The sequence below is a fragment of the Asparagus officinalis genome, chromosome 6 (assembly GCF_001876935.1).
Source record: "Asparagus officinalis chromosome 6, Aspof.V1, whole genome shotgun sequence".
NCBI lineage: Eukaryota > Viridiplantae > Streptophyta > Magnoliopsida > Asparagales > Asparagaceae > Asparagus > Asparagus officinalis.
In genome coordinates, this window is record NC_033799.1 from 52,405,524 (window position 1) to 52,431,277 (window position 25,754).

General features: G+C 44.5%; 1 long non-coding RNA gene across 1 annotated transcript; it reads left to right on the plus strand.

Annotated features, from left to right (window-relative positions):
- Positions 6,061-11,765, plus strand: LOC109845547. The gene is made up of 2 exons (XR_002248405.1): positions 6,061-6,237; positions 11,523-11,765. It is a non-coding gene; the product is annotated as an uncharacterized LOC109845547 (long non-coding RNA).

Consider the following 25,754-nt stretch of genomic DNA (forward strand, 5'->3'; position numbering starts at 1 on the left):
TCAAACCTTCCTACAGTTAGGGCCACAATCAAAATCCCCTCTCGATTCCTCTAATGAACGAGAGGTCCATTTTTAAATCGAGTGATCAAACCTTCCTACAGTTAGGGTCATCTCAAACTCCTGCTTGGTCAAGCCTTCCTACAGTTAGGACCAAAACCACAATTCACTCTCGATAAACGAGAAATTCATCTTTGGTTCGGTAATCAAACCTTCCGACAGTTAGGGTTATCTGAATCTTTTCGATTCTCAGAGTGGAGATCCCACTCCTAGTTTTACCTCTTCGGATTCTGGGGGTGGAGATCCCACCTCCAGTCTCCTTTCCAACCGGAGATAGAGTATAAAATTCTACCTCTTCAGCTTCGGGAGATAGAATATAAAATTCTTCCTCTCCCGCGTCGGGTTCGCCTTCACCCTAAAAGAAGACCGGGAAATAGAATATAAAATTCTTCCTTTCCCGCACCGATCTTTTTCAAAATTTGTCAATCTAGAATTCCAGTCTAGGAAGTTTATCCTGAATCCTAAGCAGGGATAAGTCTGCGCCTAACACACGCTGCCGGTTTAGTCTTTTTCTGTAGAAAAAGACACCAGAGTTCGATTCTGGGGTATTCTATCCTGAAACCTAAGCAAGGATAAGTCTGCGCTTAACCCGCGCTGCCGGTTAGTTCTTAACCGTTAAAAAGAACACCCGTTCACATATTCGACATTGTGGCAGGTTGTTATTAATAACACCAAAATCCATGCCTTACACGCGTGGGGAATTTCATCCTGAATCCTAAGAAAGGATATGCCGACGCCTAACACACGTCGTCGGTTTAGTCTTTTTCCGTAGAAGAAGACACCAGAGTTCGATTCTGGGGTATTTTATCCCGAAGCCTAAGTAGGGATAAGTCAGCATCTAACACACGTTGCCGGGTAGCCTATTCCTGTGACAATGGCGAAGTCTGCGTATTCGAAATCGTAGCACCAAGTCTAAGAGAATTCACTCTCTTAGCACAACGTCACATGCGGAACGGATCTAGACGAACAGACTTAAAACAATCCGCATGCTAGCCCGACTCAAACGGTAGTCGGTAAAGGCTAATCAAACCCGTTGAAGGCTGGGGGTTAGCCAAAAACCCTAAAGTCAACACCTAACACGCGTCGCCGGGTAGTCTATTCCCATGAGAAAGACGAAGTCTACGTATTCAATATCGTAGCACTCAGAGCGTTAACTCTCTTAGCACAATGTCACATGCGGAACGGATTAAAACAATCCGCATGTAGCCCGATTCAAACGGTAGTCGGTAAGAGCACGTCAAATCCGTTGAAGGCTGAGGATTTGCCAAAAATCCTAAGTCAACGTCTCATACACGTTGTTGTTTAGTCTTTTCACAGGAGAAAGACGAAGTGTACGTATTCAAGATCGTAGCACTAAAAGGGTTAACTCTTTTAGCTTAACGTCACATGCGGAACGGACTTGAACAATCCGCATGCTAGCCCGACTCAAACGGTAGTCGGTAAAGGCTCATCAAGCCCGTTGATGGCTGAGAATTTGCCAAAAATTCTATAAATACGAGTCATAGATGTATCAACTCTGTAGATTGGTCTCGTGACTCGAGTATCCGCCACGCTCTAATTCCTTAAGAGCTTAAAATGTGTATACTCTAGCTTGGGCGCCGGACAACGCGTTGTAAATGAAGATTCAACGTCGATGACCGATAGTCAGTTCTATGTTGAAATAACCAACTCGAGCTAAAAAGTCAGAAAATCGAGAATCGACTTCAAATTCAAAATTCCGACAGGCGGTCAGACAATAAATGCAGCACCGGAACCCTTACAGATATTCGACAAAGCACCGAACAGCCTGGGGGACTGAAGGAACCAAGAATGAAAGCCACTCCAAATATCCCATGGTAACCAATCGAAGAATAGGACAATCATATCCAAAGTATTCCAGACTCTTCTATAAAAGAACGAGACTGAAATACTTTGGAGGGGGTATCTGTAGGCGTATAAAACTGCCTATAGGTCCCTTAACACAGCTCGACGATGCCGATTCGACGAACCGACCATCGGGCGACGTATGCAGACACGATTGTTAGTCCACAACACCGAAGCCAAGTGATACGCGACAAAACGGATTAACGAGGCCAACGAACCGCACGCAAACAACGGAATAAATCCACTCGCGTGCGGAATTTAGCTAACGGGTTGAGGAATCAACGAGTTATCCAACCAAAAACGGACTCGGACGAATCACGATCAAATCAAGATCAGTTTCGGACTCGAACTCAGAAGTGGATTTACTGCCAAATCAGAGTCAAAATCAACCACGAGACCGGAAAAAACGGCAAAAACCACAACACCTAGGGGACTCGGCCAAAACCGAGCCACCTCTAGGTGGCTCGGTGGCCGAGCCACCTATAGGTGGCTAGGTGGCCGAGCCACCTATAGGTGGCCGGCCCAGATCTGTGCCAAGGCACAGATCTGAGAGCCTATAAATAGAGGGCGTGGTTCATTTTTGAGGAGGTTGGAATTTTTGGAGGTGAAGCTCTGCCGGATTCAAGGCTCAGAACTTAAAAAGATTAAAGCTTTGGGACTTTGAGGACTTGCTCTTCCAGATCCGGTGCTCGGCGATCGTCAACGCCAAATAAGGCAAGAGTTCGAGAGGAACCGGATCTCAGATCTACGTAGTCATCCTCCGGATCAAAGCTTGGCCTTTGATCCCGAGAACTAAAGGCTATTATTTCCTTGGCGAAATAGTACGCTCGGCTATTATTTCCTTGGCGAAATAATACCTGTCATACTGCGTAGATCCGACCTGATCTAGATCGCGCGGTGGTCCACGGATAAACCCCGGCGTAGGCGAAGAACCCACAAAGCGAGTGACCACAAACAGGAGCTCGCGATTCGTTCGAAAGGAAAGTTGTAATCTTTTTTCTTTTTCTTCGATTTCGTTGTAACCGGATCTTATAAAAAGACCGGATCTTTGTAATCGATAAATTATTACAAGAGTGTGCAATGAATTCAATAATGAAGAAAGCAACAATTTTTCCCGTGAACAATGAGTTATCATCTAAATCAAAACAATCACACAATGTTTTCCAGAAACAGTTCATCAAATACAATGTAACAATCGAAATTTTACGATACGTATTAAATAATTTTTTCTAGTATTTAAAATATTAAATATTATTTTTAATATTAGAGTATTAATATTCTTTTAGTACATTAGTATATATATAAATAAAAAGATTTGGTTGTTATTATTTTGTTAAATTATTATTACCATAATTATTCTTATATTTATGGTAATGAATCTCCATAATCTTTGCCTCTCTCTCAATTATTTTTTTCCCCTCTTAATCTCCCCATAAATGTGTCCACATTCAAGCACGTTTTCAATCAATATCCTAATCAATTCCCTAATCAATTCAAATCAAATCACGTTTTACTCATTCCTTTATACCTCTCATAATTCTCTCACTTTCTCTCTCTTCCTATCCCTCTCAGTTACAGCTCACCCAATCGTTCTCTCTCCTCCAAAAAAAAGAGATTTTTCTCCCACTCTCTCCAATCAATCACCAGCTCCTTCCCTCTCTCATCTCGATTTCTTCTCTCTCTCATGCTGCACGAGCTCGAACGCCGCTGCACCCGACCACGAACCTCACCACCTTCGTCACCTTCCCCGCCTCCTCCGTCCAGCCACCACGCCGGCCTCTCCATCCCCCTGACGCGTCGCTGACAGACAACCCCCTTCAGCACCGCCATCATCAGCCCCTACACCTCATCGCCGTTGCCATCACCACGACCAGACTTCGCCACCTCCACGCCGTATCCACGAGGCCCTTCAAGCTCCGCCACCAACTCCGCCGCCCTAAGACACGCAACTCCTCCCTCGAGCTTAGAATCGTTGTCGCCACCTCACCTGAGCTCCCACCATCAGATCCGACCACGCTGATCGCCAAGCCCTCTGCCAGCGCCTCTCCCGACGCCCCTGCTCGCCGACATCGTACACACCACAGCAGTCCCCTCCCTCAACCGCGCCACCCTCAACTCCATCTCCTCGCCATCAGTCCAAACTTCGTCGTCACTCAGATCCACCAGAGCCTCCACCTCAGTTCCTTCGTCGTCCTCTGCAGTTCGCCGGCGCTCCTCCAGCCGCGCGAGCCTTCCATTTGCCGCAGCGATGTAGATCCCTGCTCGCTGTCCAGACCCGCTGCCCTCTGACGACCATCGCCTCCATCGCACGCCATATGTTCGACGGTATGCCAACAGCCCCCGTTGAGCCCCTCAGTGATGACAACCGCCATCGTCGTCGCCGTCCCCAAACATCACCATCACCCTCTCGACGGCAAGCATTTTTGTCTTGCTCTTTGTTGAATTCGTTCTCATTATTATTATGCACTTATCTTTTCAATTCTTTTATTTTTCCATATACTTCAATACATGCACATAATAGGAGCTTGATTACCATCTTTAAGCAAGTAACTTTCCAACTAATTCTTTTTTAAGAGTATGGCTTTATTTGGAGGGCCCACAGCGAATTTGGGAAGCCTACAACGACCTTTGGAGCATAGAAGTAAAAGGATTAAATTTTTTTATTAAGAGGGATGACATCGGTGGGTTATATATGTTTGGTTTTTAAAGGTCCAATCTGTTAAGATCCTCATTATCAGTCATTCACATGTTAAGTACCATATTCAGCTTTGAGGTATGACGTATGCACTAATTTTTATTTTTCCCCACAGACTAGTCGACCAAAATTACATGATTATATAAGTCTAATCGCTGTTTTAAAAAGTCTTTATGAGGGTAATAGCAATTGATAAATAATTATGATGCATTGTGATTTGCATTAATCACACGATTTGTAATATTAGTTTTCATAAGGGATCCTTAAAGCATAAGAAAATGGATTGATTTGGAGAAGTGTATGTTATTATTGCTACGTTTTGGGTTTGACTTTCTTTGATTGGAATTTTAATATTTACTTGAGTTAATAGTTTCCATATGAACGTTTCTAGGAACCACTTAGCCGGTCTGGTTAAATTTTATTTGCTCATGTCATGATTAGATTAACACCCGGTTCATACTTATAGTATTTATCTTGTTTGATACTGTATTTGACATGAATGGCTATGTGGAAAGTAATTTGTTTGATCACCTAGTTATCATCCAATAGGTGAGACTGTGCATGAAGACGACTCCTGTTAAAAATATGATATGTAAGCGTGCTTTCATAGCATGGCTATGTTCTCGATATTGACATCCCGATATGAGGTTTTCCCTTGGCTATTACTATTATAGCATCGACTAGACGATGCAACCCTCTTGATTAGACATGTTCTGGGTCACGGTTATTTTTCATAGTTTTACAGAAGTCGTTCCACGGTAACTCTGTGGTTAGTGCACAACATTTCATGCACAGTCATTTAAAATTTAATCGACAAACATGGGGTTTTAAAAAGGGGAATTAGACGAAGAATATAACATGTCTATAAACGGGCATATGCGCACTCCTGATATCCTGAGTTATATTTATACATGGGCCAAAGAGCCAATTCCTGACTTGAAGCCGTGTTCCCGGGACGGTTTACGGGGAACCGATTTATATACATGAAAATATTCTTCTCTAATTCAAATAACATGTAAAAATAAGAATAATGTGTTTTTATGCTTTGTGATAGATTTGGCATGCACGGTATGACCTGGATAAAGTATGGGTGATGTATATTTATATTATTTGTGTATAGAATTTTAGGAGTTAATATTTAGAGATTTATAATTTGAGATATATGGTATATACGAGGGTTTCCTTGTTTGGATTATTCCCTCGACGTACTCATCTCGTGTTTAGGTTTCTAAATCTTAACTCTTTTTAGTATAGGGTATAAGATATGTGTTTTGTGGTAGACCTTATTTGATATCCATGTTTAGAAATTTCCTTTATCATTCTTTAATTGAGTTTCCATCTTTTCTTTATACCTGCCACATACACTTATACACGAGCAATTTCCTCATTTTACATGCTTGCTGGGAGTTTTCTGACTCCCCTGGGGTTTGCATACCCCAGACTTGGGAATTGTTCTTTCTTCGCAGGACCAAGAGTACTTTAAGGATTAAGACCAGTGACAGTGATCACCTTCTCTCTCTTCACTTTCTCAGCTTCAGTTTTTGAGTCTTTCTTGTAATCACTTGTGGTACTTCAGACTAAGATGTATTTTCCTCTTTCCTACTTTGAAGAGTTGTAGACATGTAAGAGAAATTTGTCCTTTCAGAGTTTTCTTTATCTATCTAGTTCCTTTGCTATTTAGTTACATGCTCTATGTAGTAGTTCTTTTAGTAATATATCTGTATACAGGATGATCCAGAGGCGTGAATGTAACCGTATGGTTGCATTGCCGACCGAGTCACGCTCCAAATTATCACGTTTTGGACCCGGGGCATGACATGGTTTTATTGGTATCAGAGCCAGGTTTAGAAATTGTTGTCTCATCCTGTATACAAACCAAATTAAGATTAGAAGAGGCGTGAATGTAACCGTATGGTTGCATTGCCGACTGAGTCACGCTCTAAATTATCATGTTTTGGACCCGGGGCGTGACATGGTTTTATTGGTATCAGAGCCAGGTTTAGAAATTGTTGTCTCAAGAGGCGTGAATGTAACCGTATGGTTGCATTGCCGACTGTGTCACGCTCTAAATTATCATGTTTTGGACCCGGGGCGTGACATGGTTTTATTGGTATCAGAGCCTAGGTTTAGAAATTGTTGTCTCATCCTGTATACAAACACAAATTAAGATTAGACCAAAAATATGGAGCATGTATAGTATAGGTTCTTTCCTTTCCAGAAATACATCCCTTGACTCCTAATATCCTGATTCTTTGTCCTAATCTTGACCAATCTCCTTTAGGTGATCACTATGACTCTAAAATGTCGACCCCCTACTCCAGTTGTCCCTCGAGTATTTGGAATTAAATTTTTGAGGACATGATCTTGGGATTGAGGAAATATGAATAAGATGTTATTTAAAACTAAGTTAGAGGATCAAGAGGGAAAAAAAAGTTCAGAATGTGGATTTGATGTTGAGTGAGTTGAGAAGATACCTTCATATTATATCAAGATTAAGGTGATAAATAAGGTGGGTGAAAAAGAATCATATTCGAGATATCAAAATATTAGTTTGAAATTTTAATGATTGAGATATGCAAAGACCTGAAAAGAGGTTTGCTAGGACATGAGATGAAATAAAGATTTACTAAAGCTAAGAAGAGAGCTATAATGATATGAAATTTTATAACGATATTTAATTTTCGATCCGACGTATTTGATGATTGAAGATGCAGATCCGACTTATTTGATGATTGAAGATGCATGGACATATATATAGATCAACTTAGAAGATATTTGGTGAAATTTATGATCTCGACAATTGAGAATTTGTGAGCAGCGATGGAGGATTTATATAAAAATTTGTACTTCATCTGAATTTATAGGATTAGTATAAAATCTTTAGAGATGAGTTTAACCTTAATATTAGTAGAGCAGCACAACAGAAGGATGACATCTAGAATGATATAAATTTTGAAGAGAGGTATACACTATATTTAGACTATGTTCGCTTGAATTTGAATATGACTTTTTAACATTAAGATATGCATGGATCAAATAAGAGCTTGTACTGGGACAATGAAGGAATAACGATTCTACAAAATTTGAGATAGGGCGTTGAGAATGTGATATTAGCCCAGGTTAGATAACTGGACTCTTATCCTGTACATAACTATTGGATCTCTTAAAATAGGAATAGGAGTCCGAGCATGTATAATATTAGGGTCGTTCTCTCTTGAAATATCTTTTTGCGCTTACTCCTTTGATTCCGCATCCAAATTCATTTCTATCTTAACAGTTAATTCTTTTCCCTTCTCAAGCCAAGTGTACACGGACTTAGTCAATGTGCATAGATAGGGTATTGTAGACTAGCCCCAAGCTTCATAAGTTAAGCTAGCATGAAAGTTTATCCAGCCACTAGCCCTCACATTGGCAGCAACTACAAGTTCCTGGTTGTCTGTTTGGATTAAGTTATCTCAGTCAACGGATCATCTAAATTTGTAACCTTTTAGCTCCAACTAGTTCATGCGAATGAACTTGGATGTTCTTTATGTGGTAACCAATCAAGATATTAGTAGACTTGAAAACTTTTCAGTTACCTCCAGCTGGACCAGTATTTAGCACCGTTAAGTCATGTGAGAGCAATGTTTAAGCTTAACTCGAGGTAGATATGCATGTAAGGTAAATCCATCTGGTGACGTATGTGCAATTGATTACCTAGATTATAAATTCTGAATGTGGCTCGTGCTTAATAATATGCATGATATCCAAGAATGAGAAATCATGTGGATGATATTGAGGGTATATTTTGGAAACTCGATTTTTGTGAGATAACAGCCATATAAAGTTAAGTATTTGATTTGAAGATATTATATGATTATGTACCTAGTATATGATCGAGGTAATAAATGATGCTTGATATCAAGAAAGATATATTAATACTTGAGAAGTGCCATCGAACCATGATTCCAACCACATTGTTTATAAGTTTAAGAGATGCAAGGAAAAGAACTTCATGAAAGGTCTCAGGATAAGATCTACCAGTTTTATATTAGTATCAAATTATCTTATGTTATACATGTTTATGATGCCATAGTGTTGAATGTCAAGCGAGTCCTTCAAGACACCATTGTAACATTGATATTGGGATACATGTTTTAGTGAGAGGGGGCTCGTGATCTTCCTCCACTGGATTGTGATTGGTGGTGGTCCTAAGGGTGACGATCCTTAGGACCAAACTTGGGAAATAATTGGTTTACATGTATCACGTCTTGAATGATCTCGCAGGGGATTCATTTTATGGGGAGTCATTCCAATAACCTTAGAGTATATGGTATGAGATATATACGATGATAATCTAGATTTGGGTACCATATCTATTTATTTTTGGTAGAGCATTGCTTCTCGTATGCTTGGATTAAATTCCGAGGACGGAATTTGTTTTAAGGAGGGTAGGATGTAACAATCGAAATTTTACGATACATATTAAATAATTTTTTTCTAGTATTTAAAATATTAAATATTATTTTGAATATTAGAGTATTAATATTCTTTTAGTACATTAGTATATATATAAATAAAAAGATTTGGTTGTTATTATTTTGTTAAATTATTATTACCATAATTATTCTTATATTTATGGTAATGAATCTCCATAATCTTTGCCTCTCTCTCAATTATTTTTTTCCCCTCTTAATCTCCCCATAAATGTGTCCACATTCAAGCACGTTTTCAATCAATATCCTAATCAATTCCCTAATCAATTCAAATCAAATCACGTTTTACTCATTCCTTTATACCTCTCATAATTCTCTCACTTTCTCTCTCTTCCTATCCCTCTCAGTTACAGCTCACCCAATCGTTCTCTCTCCTCCAAAAAAAAGAGATTTTTCTCCCACTCTCTCCAATCAATCACCAGCTCCTTCCCTCTCTCATCTCGATTTCTTCTCTCTCTCATGCTGCACGAGCTCGAACGCCGCTGCACCCGACCACGAACCTCACCACCTTCGTCACCTTCCCCGCCTCCTCCGTCCAGCCACCACGCCGGCCTCTCCATCCCCCTGACGCGTCGCTGACAGACAACCCCCTTCAGCACCGCCATCATCAGCCCCTACACCTCATCGCCGTTGCCATCACCACGACCAGACTTCGCCACCTCCACGCCGTATCCACGAGGCCCTTCAAGCTCCGCCACCAACTCCGCCGCCCTAAGACACGCAACTCCTCCCTCGAGCTTAGAATCGTTGTCGCCACCTCACCTGAGCTCCCACCATCAGATCCGACCACGCTGATCGCCAAGCCCTCTGCCAGCGCCTCTCCCGACGCCCCTGCTCGCCGACATCGTACACACCACAGCAGTCCCCTCCCTCAACCGCGCCACCCTCAACTCCATCTCCTCGCCAACAGTCCAAACTTCGCCGTCACTGAGATCCACCAGAGCCTCCACCTCAGTTCCTTCGTCCTCCTCTGCAGTTCGCCGGCGCTCCTCCAGCCGCGCGAGCCTTCCATTTGCCGCAGCGATGTCGATCCCTGCTCGCTGTCCAGACCCGCTGCCCTCTGACGACCATCGCCTCCATCGCACGCCATATGTTCGACGGTATGCCAACAGCCCCCGTTGAGCCCCTCAGTGATGACAACCCCATCGTCGTCGCCGTCCCCAAACATCACCATCACCCTCTCGACGGCAAGCATTTTTGTCATGCTTTTGTTAAATTCGTTCTCAATATTATTATTATGCAAGCATTTCTTATCTTTTCAATTCTTTTATTTTTCCATATACTTCAATACATGCACATAATAGGAGCTTGATTACCATCTTTAAGCAAGTAACTTTCCAACTAATTCTTTTTTAAGAGTATGGCTTTATTTGGAGGGCCCACAGCGAATTTGGGAAGCCTACAACGACCTTTGGAGCATAGAAGTAAAAGGATTAAATTTTTTTATTAAGAGGGATGACATCGGTGGGTTATATATGTTTGGTTTTTAAAGGTCCAATCTGTTAAGATCCTCATTATCAGTCATTCACATGTTAAGTACCATATTCAGCTTTGAGGTATGACGTATGAACTAATTTTTATTTTCCCCACAGACTAGTTGACCAAAATTACATGATTATATAAGTCTAATCGCTGTTTTAAAAAGTCTTTATGAGGGTAATAGCAATTGATAAATAATTATGATGCATTGTGATTTGCATTAATCACACGATTTGTAATATTAGTTTTCATAAGGGATCCTTAAAGCATAAGAAAATGGATTGATTTGGAGAAGTGTATGTTATTATTGCTACGTTTTGGGTTTGACTTTCTTTGATTGGAATTTTAATATTTACTTGAGTTAATAGTTTCCATATGAACGTTTCTAGGAACCACTTAGCCGGTCTGGTTAAATTTTATTTGCTTGGATACTTAGAGTACTACACATGCTAGAGATAGCACCTCTTGGTAATTGTCATGTTGCCCGCATTTTTATATACAGAAAATTGAAACTTGAGATGCAACTTTGCAAACAAGCGGAACCTTTCATGATTTTCATTACAAGGAATATTGATTGAAACTGAGACCAATTTCTCTAACCTTGTAGCATGATCTAGTGACATTGACCATATGACACATAAATTGGATTATTCCCTCGACGTACTCATCTCTCATATTGTGGGTTTCTAAATCTTACCTCATTTTAGTATAGGGTATAAGATGTATGCTTTAGGGTAGATCTAGTTAGATATACATGGTTAGAAATTTCCTTTATCATCTTTAACTGAGGTTTCATCTTATTTTGATTTATAAAAATAGCTTTTCTTTTATCACTGAAATTTTAGAATTTATCTTTTCTTTATATCTACCACTTATACTTACACATGCACAATTTTCTCATTTTACATGCTTGCTGGGAGTTTTCTGACTCCGCTGGGGTTTGCATGCCCCAGACTCGGGAATTGTTCTTTCTTCGCAGGACCAAGAGTACTTTAAGGATTAAGACCAGTGACAGTGATCACCTTCTCTCTCTTCACTTTCTCAGCTTCAGTTTTTGAGTCTTTCTTGTAATCACTTGTGGTACTCCAGACTAAGATGTATTTTTTTTCCTCTTTCCTACTTTGAAAAGTTGTGGACATGTAAGAGAATTTGTCTTTTCAGAGTTTCTTTATCTATCTCGTTCCTTTGTTATTTTAGTTGCATGCTCTATATAATAGTTCTTTTAGCAATATATCTGTATACAGGATGATCCAGAGGCGTGAATGTAACCGTATGGTTGCATTGCCGACCGAGTCACGCTCCAAATTATCACGTTTTGGACCCGGGGCGTGACATACAACCACTATCAAAACTCCTGCCAATAAAAGTCTTGGAAAAAATTGATAGACTATGCTAAGATTTCTTATGGGACAACAAGATGCACCTAGTATCTTGGACTGCTGTATGTCAAGAGAAGAAAAAAGGGGGGTTGGGGGTTTTTTCAGCAAAAGAATGGAATTACACAGCAGCTGTTAAGCTCCTGTGGATGGTGCATTTCAAAAAAAGATCTATTATGGATTAAATGGGTTCACGACCATTGATTGAAAAATCATAACATATGGGAGGCACAATCAAGAGTGAGTGATTCATGGATATGGAGGCAGTTGTTGAAAGTATGAGATGTGTTGTTGAATAAGTTTGGAAGCATCGAAAACATGAAGATAAGTATGGAAAGTTGCACAACAAATGGTAAAATCAAACTATCAGCTGTGTATAAAATCTTGACACAGCCAGCTTCTGAGGTTGGATGGTCTGATACAATATGGGATAGTTTCCTTTATCGAAAGCACTCATTTATTATGTGGTTAGCATGCAATTCAAAACTTCTCACCATGGATAGACTGTGTAGAATGGGGATGTAGGCATCGAAAATTGCCTATAGGTCTCCACGAACGGTTCAGTGTTAGAAAGCGACGATGAACGTTACCATCCGATCCACAGGAGTTCAATTGACGTCGACGAACGACTGAAGTGAATCGACGAGCTACATAAGCGCCATCCGATCCACAGGAGTTCAATTGACGTCGACGAACGACTGAAGTGAATCGACGAGCTACATAAGCGGATATGATTTCGGAACAACGAAGACCCGGACCGATCGGGAACCCGGCACTGTTCACAAAAAGGACAACGCCCCTCGCGCCTCGACCACTCTACAGATAATCCGACCACCAGAGCGGATCGAACTCTTCGTCAAGCATCCAGCGCACCCTGTCTCGGAATTTCCGAGACACCCCAAGGGTGTCTCGGAATTTCCGAGACACCCTAGGGGTGTCTCGGATTTTTGGAGACACCCCAAGGGTGTCCCAGATCTGTGCGGACACCCCTGGGGTGTCCTAGATCTGTGCGGACGCCCCCCCTCTTGTTTTCCTATAAATAGGACCCCCTTACCTCATTTGGAAGGATCTGGATTTTTGGAGAGCCTCGGCGAAGCCCTGCTGCAGCAAACACTGATCGAGCACTTCAACCGAGGAGGAGAGGTCTAAATCAGCCTTCATCACCCGTTCTCATCCTTCCTTAGTATTAGCCTTTAGCGTTAATACTAAGAAGAGCTATTACCTCGCTTTAGCCGAGGTATACGCTTAGAACTTCTAGATCTCACGCGGATCGACGAAGTTCTGTCCGATATTTCTGGATTAGAAGTTTCTAGATCTCACGCGGATCGACGAAACTCTGTCCGATTTATCCGGACCGGATCTGATTGCCCCGGTGGTCCACGGATATCAACATCCCCGTCACAGGCCAAAGACCCACGCAAGCGAGACCGCACCAAAACGGGATCTCGTGTTTATTTTCGATAAAGTTGTAATCTTTGTTTTGGTTGCATTCTTGTTGTAACGTTTGAAGTTGTAACAGATTCAAAAGCAATGAAAACACCGACTTTCACCGAAAACAAGCTGGCGACCACAGTGGGAGCCAACGGCATCGCAACCGACGCCGTCGTGACGCAACCGGCCCTCAAGATCCGGGTGAACGAAGAGGTCGAGTACGAGTTCGACCAGCAGAAGTACGAAGAATACCTCTCTTCCTCCTCCTCCAGATCCGCCTCTCCAAGTAGGCGAAAGAAGGCATCCTCCTCCAGAGTTGTTCGTGGGACCTTCGGCTCAAAGACCCAAGATCCCTTAGCCATCGCTGCACTTGCACCACGTGGCGTCTCCGCGTCGCCCAACGTGGTCGAGATCGCAGATCTGGGCTCCTCCCCCAAGAAGGTGGCTACTGAAGGCGCTCCAGCTGTATCAAAGAGGGCGCTCCAAAGGCGGCGCCAGCGCCTTGCTCGTCAAATGGCCAAGGATTTGGAGCCTATGGATGGGGTCCGCTACAAAGAAGATCTCAAATCGAGACAACGCCTTGAGCAGCAACGGTATGTAACCAACTCCTCCTCTCAAGCAGAAACGAACAAGTGGGTGCGTGTTACAAGGAACCGCTCCACCCTTGAAGAGAGAATCAGGAAGCGCCGTGCACTGCTTGCGCATGCCCGAGCTCTCTTGAAGAAAGCAGAGGAGATGCAGAAAGAAGAGGCGGTCAAGACTCCGCCAAAACTCAAACAAATGTGGATGCTAAAGGCGAATCCAACGCCCAAGGCAAGAGTGAAAGAAATTGCTGTCCAACCTTCACCAAGGCCAAGTCCTATTCCCCTTACCCCGGCACCTCCGGTAGGGTCAGGTATGAACACGGACCCTTCAACCTCCAAGGTTCCTGTGAAAGGTCGCCTCGGTCCCTTACCAGGGAATCGAGGTAAAGTACCTATCAAGGAACGATTGGGTCCGTTGAAAGGTCACCAAGTTTCAAATCAAACTGGGGGTCGAATTAATCCCCCCACGAAAGATGAGAAAGGGAAAGCCCCTATCACCGACCGCATCGGATTGCGAGTCGAAATACAAGAGCCCGTTCAATTTTTATGTTCACAAAAACGTAAACTTGAACGGGCCACTTTTGAAAAAGCTAACAAAGCATCCCATGCCCAAGGGGAAGCACACTCATCTAAGGATGATGGTGTTTTACCAAGGAGCACATGCCAACACTCTATAGGTTGCTCCAGTTATCAAGCTGATGAGCTGTACTATAGAGCTAGGGGTATGGGGAAATCTCGAAAGAAGTATGTGCAGGACATGGAGTCTCGCTGCCCGTGCGCCAACATAAGTTGCTCCAGTTATCAAGCTGATGAGCTGTACTATAGAGCTAGGGGTATGGGGAAATCTCGAAAGAAGTATGTGCAGGACATGGAGTCTCGCTGCCCGTGCGCCAACATAATCAAGGCGGTGCTTTCCGAATGCTGCTGTCCTAAAGCCCCAAGGAGAATTTCAGTGTTCGAGAGAATCTCCACTGGAACGTCTGAGACCAAACCTAAGCATTTCCGAAGAAGAAGAAGGGTAGTCAAAGACGGAGAATTCCCGAAGGTCACCATCAACATGGCCAGCAAGGGAGCATCAACAGGGGACAACCCCGAGTCAATTCCATTGGTACCCTGGTATCTAACTCACCTGCAGTTCGGAACCATTACACGAGGGACCTATGGTAGAGTTCGGACGAGATCACCATCGGAAGACGAAGGATCAGATGCCGGCTCCGCGATTGCTTCGGACAACACGGTATCCAGCGAGGGACAACCCCGCGAGGTACTAATGGTCAGCGCCGAACAAATGAACAAAATGCTCGAAGACGCCCTAACTCGGCAGAAAGAAGCATTCAAATTCGAGATGGAGATGGCCATGCAGCAGATGAGGGAAATGCATGACCAGCAGATCGCAACTCTGACAAATCGTCAAGAAGAACCCACTCGACCCAATCATCAGAATCAAGAGGAGCATGAACAGGAAGGGAATAATGTCATTATCCCCCCTGTCAACAACAACAACGGAAGTGGTCCTGTAGATGATAATGCCAAAGAAGACCACATTACCTCTCCCCAAAACCACTCGAAGATAGAAACGAGTGAAGACAAAAAGATGAAAGACTTGGAGAGCAAAATCAATGCATTGATGAATGCTCAAGAGGTAAAAAGGTCAGGTATACCGTGTCCATATCCAAGGGAGTGGGAATCAATTCCATATCCGGCAAAGTTCAATCTCATTAACTTTACACCGTTCGATGGAAAGGGTTCCCCTACCCAACATTTAATATATTTCAAGTCTCACTTAGGAACAATCTCTGGCAACGAACCCTTGATGGTACGGTCATTCGTTGGCACTCTTCGCGGAGCGGCCTTCGATTGGTATCGTCGCCTCAAGCCGGGGAGCATCGGCAGTTGGGACGACATGGAGGACATGTTCTTGACGAACTTCTTTGATGATGACACTGAGGTCTCGATCAGCACTCTGTTTGAGGAGAAACAGAAAAATGGTGAGACAGTCGAAAACTTTGTGAAAAGGTTTCGAAATAAAGCGATGAATTGCAGGGACCCGGTCAGCGAAGATTTCATCCTCGAGACCTGTCACAACAATCTCACCTTGGATATCCTTGAATCTATGGGAACGGCGCCATCAAAGACCTGGAAGGACTTGAAGGTGCGAGGAGAAAGAGCCGAACGATTCCTCAAAAGGAAGAAGGCGGAAAGGGGCCAAATAGCAAATAATGCTCCACAACCAAACTTCACCCCTAGGGGTAAAGGAAAAGCGCACGCAAATGCCGTGAACGCTAATCAAACGTTCGAGGTGCAGGCGCAACCGCAACAGCATTAGCAAAAGGCGCCTCAACAACCAAGGTGGCAACAGCAGACCCCGAGGCCGAAAGCTTCGGAGCCAAAGGCGCCTCAACAACCAAGGTGGCAACAGCAGACCCCGAGGCCGAAAGCTTCGGAGCCAAAGTTCCCGAAAACTTATTCATTCAGAGAGGACGAAGTTCCTGGTATCTTCAAGTACCTCGTCGAGAACAACAAGATCAAATTGCCTCCAATCCAGGATCAGGAAGATGCCAAGAGAGTTAATGATCCAAAGTATTGCGCATTTCACAAAGCGGTGCATCATCCTACCAGGGTATGCTACGCTCTCAAGGACAAGATCCAAGCTCTTATCGATGTTGGGGTCATCACCATGAAGCAGCCCAAGGAGAAGAAAGTGGGTGCAAACGCAGTGACGATTAGCTTCGGCTCCTTTCCCATGAACCAGGTCCAGCTTGAGCCGGTTATAAAGGCAGCAGTGAAGACGGTGAATGATGATCCCCACAAACAGCGCCAAAAAGGGCTTGTGCCACACACGGCCCCTAATGGCAAAATTCTCTGGGTTCATCCGGATTTGATTAAAGACGAACAGTGGACTGGGACCTCTTCCAAGAAGAAGTCAAAAGGGAGAGGTAAATCTTGTTATGGGGTGTCCGCTATTCTAGGAAGAGACGATGAAGAAATTCCCGCCTTCCCACTTTCTGAAGATGAACAGGAAGCCCTTGCAACTCGGAGCGGTAACGAGTATCACTACAAGTACCCGGATGCTTCCGAGCAATTAGGTACCAACACTCCACCGTCCAAGACGTTGGCAGAACTGGGAATAGCAGCAATTCCCCCGACGCCTACAGCCGCGGAAAGAATCCAGCAGAAAGAGAAGGGGAAAGAACCTTTACGTCAGACCCAGAACCCGAGGCAGTCTCGATTCAATCAGCCGATTGGAAGAGACAAACCGGGAAATGCGAGCTCTCCACCTCATTTCGACATCATGGCGCAATTGGCCAACATCCCAGCTAGGATAACCTTATATGAGTTGTTGCGCCTTTCAAAGGACACAAGGAAAGCGCTGCAAGAAGCTTTGAGCGATTCTGAAGCTTTTCTAACTCGGATCAAGCCATCCCCTGAAGGGCCAGAGCCGTCAGCTCAGCACTGCAATCTAGCGGCGCATCATTTTCCCTGCATCTCTTTAACCAAAGAGGATATGCAAACAAAGAACTCAAAGCATGATCGGCCCTTATACTTCACCGGGCATGTTGGCTCCAGCACGGTCAACCGGATCCAAGTTGATCCGGGTTCCGCTGTTAGCATCATGCCATTCCGATTGATGCATCATCTCGGAATCCCGACAAGTAAATTGGCCTCCACTGGCACTACGATTTACGGATTCAACACCAGTGGGTCTAGACCCTTAGGGAAGATCCGAATCAAGTGCCAGATTGGAGACTTAAAGTCAGAAGTTACTTGCTACGTAATTGATGCAGAAACGTCCTATAACTTACTGTTGGGTCGACCTTGGATCCACGGTAACCTTATAGTTCCGTCAACTTTGCATCAATGCCTCAAGTACATAGACTCAAATAGTGAAGTCAAGACAGTGGTCGCGGATAAGCAACCGTTTAAGGGATTGGAGAATTATTTCACCGATTCCCTTCTATACGGCGCTGAATCCGATACTGAATCGCCGGCCCAAGGAACGGACAGCGGAGATGAAGCTGACACCGAACCCGGGTTTGATTACGATGGTGGTTTTGTACTCAATGACATTGTACCCATTGTAATCAATCTTGATGATGATAAATCATCGGAGAATAGTTGTAATTGGCAACTTGCTGAAGAACTATCAATAAACGATGATTTAGAGTACTCGATGTGTCTTGATGACGTCACTAAAGAGCTTTATGATAACCCTGACTTGTATATGCCTCTTCAGTCATTTTGTCTGACAAAAAAGCAGGTACAAGATCCATGCGGAGCAACGCTTGTCATCCCCACAGGAAAATGGAGTGGAAAAGAAGTCGTCTACGGCAAAGGAAAAGAAACTCCAATACCCGATCACTTCTTAGAAAAAGAAGATGATGAAGATAAACCTGCCCCTCATCTATTCAGATATGACGCAAAAGCACGCGATATGATGGAAAGGTACGGGTATGATTTCAAACTCGGAGAGGGTCTTTTCTTTGGTCGAGGTCCGCGAGTTCCACCTCGAATGGCCTATGTACCGAAGGGAAAACCCGATGATTATTATCGTCACAAGAGAGGTCTCGGTTATGTCTCCTCATCCGACGACGAATGTTGTTGGCAAATCATTGATCAAATTGCTAACAAAGCTAGAATTGGAGGCTCATCCGATTCCTCAGCCTGGGATTCCGATTCTAGTATCGGTGAGATGTTCAAGAAGCTGATGTCGAACATGGTTACGGTCGATCCTACCACCATAGAGGAAGACGACCAGATGCCGACATGGGAAGATCCTTGGGTTCATCACCTAAACATGCAGTATGGTGATAGGTTCGAGCAAAGGGAGCCTCCCACCGAAGATCAAGTACTCCAGGTAAATATGGGCAACGAAGATAATCCGAAGCCCATATTCATTAGCGACAGTCTCCCGCCCGAAGAAAAAGAGGAGTTAATCTCTCTCATTAGGGAGTACATCGATGTGTTCGCCTGGAATTATGAAGACATGCCAGGGCTCGATCCAAACGTAGCAGTACATCGTCTCAATATTAAGTCGGATGTCAAACCTGTCAAACAACAACAAAGACGGTTTCGTCCGCAAATGATGGAGGCGATCGAAGCTGAGGTTAAAAAGCTTCTAGACTCGGGCTTCATTAGGGAAGAGCAACATCCAGAATGGCTTGCCAATATTGTCCTTTCGGGATCTCAACACTGCCTGCCCAAAAGACGATTTTCCCCTCCCCATCACGGATGTTATCATCGACAATACGTGTGGGTTCGAGAGGATGTCTTTCATGGATGGCTTCTCTGGTTACAACCAAATCAAGATGCATCCAGACGATGAAAAGCATACCGCATTCAGAACGCCCCTCGGCGTCTTCTGCTACACGGTCATGCCCTTCGACTTGAAGAATGCAGGTGCTACATATCAACGAGCTATGTCAAAGATCTTTCAGGAGCATCTCCGAAAGACTGTCGAATGCTACGTAGACGATCTGGTCGTGAAAAGTCGTGATAAAAAGGATCACATCAAAGACTTGAAGACCATGTTCGACTTAATGCGAGCCCATCAATTGAAGATGAATCCGACTAAGTCTTTCCTCGGAATGTCGAGTGGCAAATTCCTAGGATTCGTCGTCACCACCAAAGGTATCCACATCGATCCTGACAAGGTAAAGGCGATCAATGAATTACAACCTTCGAGAAACCTCAGGGAGCTCAGAGGATTGCAGGGGCGATTGGCTTATATCCGTCGGTTCATTTCGAACCTCTCAGGAAAATGCCAACCATTCTCCAAGCTCGCAAAGAAGGGCGTATCATTTGTATGGGATGAAGCTTGTCAGAAAGCATTCGAGAGCATTAAAGAATATCTCTCAAAACCTCCCGTACTCGTTGCACCGAAATCGGGCAAACCGTTCTTGATTTATGTCAAGGCGACGAGCCACTCATTAAGTGCATTGCTTGCACAAGATGACGATAACGGTCACGAACAGGCAGTGTATTACTTGAGCCGAACCATGGTAGGCGCCGAATCTCGATATCCTATGATTGAAAGAGAATGCCTCGCCTTGGTGTTCGCTATTCAGAAGATGCGGCATTATCTGGTCGGACAGACCATTTACGTTATCTCTAAAGTTAATCCAGTTCGAGTATTCATGACTCAACCGGCGTCAATGAGCTGGCGGTTAGCAAAATGGGCCTTACTCTTGTCCCAATACGACTTGCATTTTAAACAACAGAAGTCGGTAAAAGGACAGGCCATCTGTGATCTCCTAGCAGACAACCCAACGACGGATGCCGCCGAGATATATGACGGCTTACCGGATGAAACCCATGAAGTCAACGCAACTTCACACCAACAAGTATGGCGTTTATACTTCGACGGCGCTTCGCGAGCAACTCATGTTGCAAGTGCTCCTGGAAGTTCTAAAATCTCCTCCGGAGTTGGAGTAGTTTTAGTTTCCCCGGGAAAACACGTGATGCCTCGCGCCTACTCGCTAACCGGGCCATGCTCGAATAATGTAGCGGAGTATAACGCGTTGATTATTGGACTCAACTTCGCTAAGGAGCTGGGGGTTGAGTATCTCGAAGCCTTCGGCGATTCTCAACTGATAGTCAAACAAGTTCAGGGAGAATATGAAGTTCGAAGCCAAGATCTCATTCCATACCATAAAATGGCAGTGGAGATAGCGGAATCATTCGAAGAATTCTTTATCGAACATATTCCACGGCTACAGAATACCTACGCAGACGCGTTGGCAGCATTGGCCGTGTCTCTGGCGCAACCTCCCGAGACAGAACAGTTTGTCACGGTAAGAACTCACTAACTCCTAGTGCCACTTTACAATGAAGAGGCCGAGGAAGAAGAGGTTCAAGAGGTACACGCTACTCAAGTCGAGTTCGAACCCCGAGATTGGCGTTTCCCCATCATCGACTACGTCTTGCATGGAATCTTGCCAGAAGATGTGAAGGAAAGAGAGTCAATCCGGCGAAGAGCACCCAGATTCTACTACAATACGGAGAATCGAACGCTATACCGCAGGGGGTACGATGGGTTGCTATTGCGTTTCCTATCAACCAAAGAAGCTGAAGAGGTCCTTAGGGAGGCGCACGAAGGATAATGCGGCGCACACCAGCCTGGTCCTAAACTTTATGACCGCATCAGAAGAATGGGGTATTTTTAGCCTTCCATGATGAACGATGCGATTGCATATGCCCGAAAATGTAATGCATGCCAAGTGCATGGGAATTATGTGCACCAGCCTCCGGAGCACCTGCATCCGTCGGTTACGTCATGGCCGTTCGAGACATGGGGAATGGACATTGTTGGTCCTATAAATCCCCCATCAGTCAAAGGCGACCGATTCATCCTGGCGATTACCGATTACTTCTCCAAATGGGCCGAAGCAGTTCCACTCAGAGAAGTTAAAACGAGCAACGTCATCGGATTCATCAAGCACCGCATCATCTATAGGTATGGTGTTCCAAGACGAATCATACATGACAACGGTCCTCAGTTTGTCAGCAACGTCTTCATAAGGTTCTGCGAAAAGTTTAAAATTCAGGACATCTCGTCAACGGCTTATAATCCTACAGCGAATGGATTAGCTGAAGCCTTCAACAAGACTATCATCAAACTCTTGTCAAAGATCGTGAAAACTAACAAACGAGACTGGGATGACAAGCTTGGCACAGCTCTATGGGCCTATCGGACCACGGTGCGCACACCAACGGGAGCAACCCCATATTCACTGGTATACGGATGTGAAGCTGTCCTTCCATTGGAAATCCAAATACCATCTCTTCGGATCGCTCTCACAACCCAGATGTCGACCGAAGAACAACATCAGAAGCGCCTCGAAGAACTCGAGAAGCTCGATGAAGAGCGCCTGGTGGCTCAACAGCATATTGAGTTTTACCAAGCTAGAATCTCTCGAGCCTTCGACAAAAAGGTTCGACAAAGGAGTTTCAAAGAAGGAGATTTGGTTCTAGCTGCAAAACGGCCTATGATCCTTAACTCCAAGAAGAAGGGTAAATTCGAACCCAAATGGGAAGGACCATTCGTAGTGGAGACAGTCTATTCGAGTGGCGCCTATCGCCTCATCACCAAAGACGGCGACCGGCTCATGATGCCGATAAACGGCAAATTCCTGAAGAGATACTATCCATAGTATCTTCAGGATAACTAATGTATCGGGAAGTTCCCGGAAGAATACCACATGGGTATTCTTAGGGATAACCCGATCGTTGTGGAACCGACGAATAAGGAATCTGCATTCGAACTCTGAAGGTCAGAATGTCTCTTCTTATTCTCATCAAAATTTTCCAACTCTTATGAGTTACTTTTGTGAGATGAGATCTAATCCTCTGATAGGTTAATCTTTCCTCACCAAACCATCCGCTGATCAAATCAAACGACAGTGGACCCACCAACATTTCCATCTGCCAGTCATTGGCATATCTCAAACTCCAGTTTGGTCAAACCTTCCTACAGTTAGGACCAAAGCCAAAATCCCCTCTCGATTCCTTCCATGAACGAGAGGTCCACTTGAAACAGTCAAACCTATAAAAGTTAGGATTGTTTCCGATCTCGCTTAGTCAAGCCTACACATGGTCAAGACTAAAGTCGAGTCACTCCTTTTCGATAAACGAAAATCCACCTTTGTCCCCTTTTTCCACCAAACCTATAAAAGTTAGGGTTGAAATTGGGTCTTCTCCTCAATGAATGAGGGGTTCTTTGGGTTCAAATGACCAATCCTATAAAAGGTAGTGTCGTTCGAACTTTTCCGATTCTCGGAGTGGAGATCCCACTCTTAGTTTCATCCTGCAGGATTCTGGGGGTGGAGATCCCACCTCGAGTTTCCTTTCCGCCTGAAGATAGAATATAAAATTCTTCCTCTTCGGCAACGGGAGATAGAATATAAAATTCTTCCTCTCTCGTTTCTTTTCCACCGGGAGATAGAATATAAAATTCTTCCTCTCCTCGGACCTTTCCGATGCTCGGAGTGGAGATCCCACTCCCAGTTCATCCTTCCCGATGCTCGGAGTGGAAATCCCACTCCCAGTTCATCATTCCGGATGCTCGGAGTGGAGATCCCACTCCCATTTCATCCTTCCGGATTCTGGGGGTGGGGATCCCACCTCGAGTTTCCTTTCCAGCGGGAGATAGAATATAAAATTCTTCCTCTCCTATTTGACACAACTTTCAACTTCCAATCCATGCATCCTAAGTAGGGATGAGTCAACTCCTAACACGTGTTGTCGGGTAGCCTATTCCCGTGACAAGAGCAAAGTCTACGTATTCAAAGTCATAGCATTAAGTCTAAGGGAGTTCATTCCTTTAGCACAACGTTACATGCGGAACGGATTTCGACAATCCGCATGCTAGCCCGATTCAAACGGTAATCGGTAAAGGTACATCAAACCCGTTGAAGGCTGGGGGTTTGCCAAAAATCCCAAAGTCAACGCCTAACACGCGTTGCCGGTTTAGTCTTTCACCGAATGAAAAAGACACCAGGATCTAAACCTGGGGAATTTCATCCCGAAGCCTAAGTAGGGATGAGTCAACGCCTAACACGCATTGCCGGGTAGTCTATTCCCATGAGAAAGACGAAGCCTATGTATTCAAAATCATAGCACAAAGCTTCGGAGAGTTTACTCTCTTAGCACAACGTTACGTGTGGAACGGATCTAGACAATCCACATGCTAGCCCGATTCAAACGGTGATCGGTAAAGGCACATCAAACCCGTTGAGGGCTGGGGGTTTGCCAAAAATCCCATAAATCTGTCATTCGGAAGAAATACAGAGAAAACACAAAAGAAGCAAGTACGGAGTTTCTATTAATAACTCAAGTCAAAAGCATACAACAAAAGCTCGTTAGCCCGAAGGCAACTGGCGGCTGACAATACGAGACTTTAAGCTAAAAAGTCTATCTACATAACTCCGCTCAAGCCCCGCCTGTAGATCAGCTCGAGCAGACTCCTCAGAATTGCTTAATATCTCCGCAGCTTCACTCTTCAGTTTCATCATTCTCTCTTGGGTGGATCCGAGCTCCACGAGCACCTGGTCACGAGAACGCTCTAGTCCAACCAGGTCGTCTGCAATAAGAACGGCAGATTCCTCGGCACGCTTCAAGGCCTCTTTTAGCCTAATTGTTTCCTCACGGTTCGAGTCCAAAGAGCGGAGTAGCTCAGCTCTCTCCGTATCCTTCCTCGCCACGCTAGCCATTAGCTGCGCAATGGAGCTCTCATGTGACTGAAGCTCGCACCCGATGGAAGATTTCAAGTCACGCCACTGTGCCATCCTAAGCTCCAACTGAGAGGATACAAAAGAAGAAGCCCCGGTAACCTCCAGTTCCTTCAACTCTCGTATCTCTAACTCCAAGGCAGCGAAATCAGCTGTGAAGGAATCGGCCAATTCCGGGTATCCTTCTTCCCTCATCATCATCATGTGGCGAGAAAAGGAACGCCGAAACTGATCAAATCCGCCTCCTCGGTGAAGAAGTTTCTCGATCAGGCCATTATAAAAGGCGGTAAAGAAGCTGAGGTCCGTACGGAAAGCCTCTCTGTCAGGATCAGTATCGACCAAAAGACTACGGACACGTTCGTACAAGGAAGATCGAGATCCTGCAAGCAACGACATAGAAACTCAGCGTACTATCGAATATAATAAGGAAATTCAAAAGGCGAGTTCCGAGCATACCAACGCCAACGGACGTCCCCTCAGGACGAGGTCCGACGGGCTCTGAGACAGTAGCAGAAACGGGTATATCAGCACCTGCAGGCGGATCGCCCACACCACTCGGCAGAGGCGGGGAGGCACCATTACTATGAAGACCTTCAGTCCCGGGAACTGTAGCAGTATCAGGCTCAACGCCTGGTCCTACAGTGACATTCCTATGTTAACCAAATGGAAATCTGGGTAAGTAAGGAGAATCGGGACAAGAAAATCGTATGCACACCGGCAATCCCCCCGTCCTCAGATGCAGCCGGGATGCCAGGAGTCATAAGAGTATCGGCCCAAGCGGCTGGTCCTATGATGACACTTTCTTATTAGTCAAAATGAAAATTTAGACAAATAAGAAGGATTGGGATAGTACAGTTATTTGCATACCTGTAGATCCTTCATCCGTAGGCATTTGAGGGATGCCAGGAGTCATATGAGAATCAGTCCTAGTGGCTGGTCCTATGATTGCACTCATATATTAGTCAAAAGACAGATGAACATAGAAAAGTACAATATCCCTGAATCGTATGCATACCTGTAAGCCCGTCACTCTGAGGCAAACTGGATATATGCATACCTGTAAGCCCGTCACTCTGAGGCAAACTGGATATGCCAGGGATAGATACCGGGCTAACTCCGATGGTTGGAGCTGCAATGATTAATCATTTGTTAGCCAGATAAAAGATCAGGCAAGAGGAAAGGAATCGGATATATATATACCGGTGGATGAATCATTCCCAAAGAATGGTCTCTCGGTTCCTCTGGAAGACTGCTCAGCCAGCATGTCAGCTAATAAGCCGGCATCAGGCCTCGAAAAACTTGGCCTGTCCATCGCAACATCTGCAGGGTGACCTGAATATTAAAAGATGAGGGAAACTCGAGAAAAGTACCTGCAGCATAAAAGGAAGTCTTCCTTCCCCATGCTTGAGGAAAATGACATTGAATGTGGATATACCTGAATATGGGACCGCGGGCTCGACATTATTCATCTGCTCAAGATCGATGTTTAGATCGATGCCTAAAGACCCATCATGAAGGGCGTCGCACACCTGTTGCATGAAGCAATCCATGTTATCAGCACCAGGAGA